This window comes from Galeopterus variegatus, unplaced genomic scaffold (assembly GCF_000696425.1).
Source record: "Galeopterus variegatus unplaced genomic scaffold, G_variegatus-3.0.2 Scaffold1023, whole genome shotgun sequence".
Classification (NCBI taxonomy): Eukaryota; Metazoa; Chordata; class Mammalia; order Dermoptera; family Cynocephalidae; genus Galeopterus; species Galeopterus variegatus.
The window spans coordinates 199,118-201,941 of NW_007727134.1; the positions used below are offsets into that span (position 1 = coordinate 199,118).

Below are 2,824 nucleotides of genomic sequence, written 5' to 3' on the forward strand. Positions count from 1 at the left end.
CTCACAAGCGGCGCACTGTAGCAGTGCGCCACCGGGCCGGCCCTAAGAATCTTTTTTCATTTGTTTATTCCAGAAATTTTATTCATCACTTACTACATGCTTTGCACACAGTGTGCATGGTTTTCAATTAGACCATATGTTACAATCACCTGAGGAACTTTTAATCAAGTTTCACTTCAGACAGAATAATTGAGGTTTTCAACTAGGGAATGGCTATTTGTTGAAAGATTCCTGGTGATTCTAATTTGCATTCAAGGTTGATAATGACTGATCTAATGAGAAGTCTGCTTTTTTAAGTTAAACATATTCTTCAGAATCACTGCCTATTTTCGATCTTAAGAGCGTGAAGATGATATAGTTATGGTGTCCTTTTTCAGTCCAAATCTTTGATAATTAAAAGTATTACTGAAATCATAATACTGTGACTTGAGAAGTGCAAATGTATTAACTCAGACTTAAAGCACAGGCTCATAGTATTCCAAAGTGAACAAGAAAATTCTAGTGATTATAGAATTGATATTCCTTTTATTCCTTTGCAGCTGCCTGTTAACCTAATTCACATTGTTTATTCACAGGGGAGAGATGTTTTCTGGCATCTTCCACAGATGCAAGTGATTGATACAAAAAAAAGACACTCTGGCTTGAAGTGTTGCTAGGAAACACAGTTTGAAGATAAAATTCCCTACAGAGCTGTGTTCCACCCCATAATAAGTGTGGTGGTAACGTGCTGATTTAAGAAGTACAAAAATAATTTATTAGCTCTGTCTCCAGAGGGAATCTGTTATAGACTCATTTAAATAGCTTAATTTGGAAGTAGTTTTGGTTTACTTATGTTACACTGAAACATAAATAAACAAGTAATTCATTTTTTAAATTTGTGTAAAGATAAAATTACAAACGTATAATGAGATTTTGTTAAAATAATAACTTTTAAAAGAAATGTGCAAAAACACAATAATAAACTTATCTTAATTTTTGCTTTAATAATAATTTTCTGACCATTAAAGTAATGAATACTTCATCATTGAAAAACTTGGGTACACAGAAAATATAAAGAANACAAGTAATTCATTTTTTAAATTTGTGTAAAGATAAAATTACAAACGTATAATGAGATTTTATTAAAATAATAACTTTTAAAAGAAATGTGCAAAAACACAATAATAAACTTATCTTAATTTTTGCTTTAATAATAATTTTCTAACCATTAAAGTAATGAATACTTCATCATTGAAAAACTTGGGTACACAGAAAATATAAAGAAGATAATAAAGGTCACCTATAATGCTACCATATAAAAATAACCATATTTTGGTGTTAATTCTTTCATGTTTCATTTCTTCTAAATACTCAGGTCATTTTAGCTAAATTTTCAATTTTTTTTTCTTTAGGTATGTTCTGAGAGTCCCTGCCTTTTAGCAGGTAAATTAGTTTAATTTATTTATATTTATTGTGATTTCTTGTGTATCTTGATGTATTTCTAAAATCTTCTTTTATGTTTTGTTTTTGATCTTACTACCCATAATTTTTTTTTCTTTTTTCTTCCTTTGTTGCCTTCTTTTTGATTGGGTCTTTTGTGTACCTTGTATTTTTGAGATCATAATATATAATATTTAGTACTGCTTTTCCACATAATATTATGGTTTTGTTTTTTTTGTGTGTGTGATTCTGATATTAAGAAACAATTTGTAAGTTTAATTTTAAGGCCTCTCTAATATTTCATTATATCGTTCTACTATAATGTAAATAAATGAAGTTATTTTATTGGAATAGATTTCTCTATAAGGAACCACTGTATCAAAATGTCTGTACTCTTTTAGGATCCTTGATGCATATTACTAAGTAATTTTCTCAAAAGGTTGTCTTAGTTACTACTTCTTGTAGCAATATGGGAAAATATCAATTATTGCATCTATATCAACATAGAGAATTATTAGTTTTAATTTTGTGCAATTTTTATCAAACTATATAGTATTTTGAAAAAATGCATTTCTGATTCATTTATTAGTCATTTATATTTATTTGTTAATGCAAATTTCTAATCACATCCTTCATCCATTTATCTATTGTGATCATAAGTCTTTCACATCTGTAGCTGGGATTTTGTTTGTAGCTGTATCTGTAATCTTTTTGAATTTTTTGCACATTTATATTTTGCTTTTAAAATTTGTTCATAATTTTTATATATGCAATTTTAAAGTTCTCCCTTGTCTTTTCTTCTATTCAGCAATTTGGTATATTTATTTTCTTTTTTCTCTTAGTTTTTTTTTTTTTTTTTTTTGTTTTTTTTTTTTTTNGTTGCATAGTTTCCACATTAGCATAATGCCCCTCCTTGATGGTATCAGCCAGCCCTTGGCACACTATACAAGCTCTTCTACCCCCACACCTGGTGCTGTCCCCCATGTTGAACACAGCCCAGCAGATTCTTTTAATAAAGCTTGATTGGTACCGGTGTCTCAGCTCACTTTCTTGTAGTTGTAGAACTGAAGTACTCTATGTGTCTGCGTATATGTGTTTCTAATTCAGAAATGCCTTTGCCTCTCATTTTGTAGCTGTAATAAAGTCTCTTAAAAGAACTGTTTTGACTGTTTTATAGAGAAATAAGTGCTTATATAAACTGAACATTCCTAAATTCCCAGAAAAAAAAGAAATCAAATGTCTAATACTTATAAAGTGTTGTACTTAAAAAACTCATTCTACAGAAACAGCTAAATCAGAAACATTTTAGAGTTTAAATTTACATAATTAAGGTGCATATTTGGTAAATGAGACCAGTTTTATAATTAAGGTTTTTTTTTTTTTTTTTTTTTTTTTTTTTTTTTTT

General features: G+C 28.6%; 1 protein-coding gene across 3 annotated transcripts in view; it reads left to right on the forward strand.

Annotated features, from left to right (window-relative positions):
- CNTN1 (contactin 1) overlaps positions 1 to 2,824 on the forward strand; it is a 294,489-nt gene that overhangs the window by 187,367 nt on the left and 104,298 nt on the right. For 2 of the 3 annotated variants that reach the window (XM_008574260.1, XM_008574259.1), the window contains exon 2: positions 1,392 to 1,422. The exons of the other annotated variant lie outside the window; for it this stretch is intronic. The gene's annotated coding sequence lies outside the window, so the exon portion shown is untranslated. The remainder of the gene's footprint in view (positions 1 to 1,391; positions 1,423 to 2,824) is intronic. 3 annotated transcript variants of the gene reach the window in all.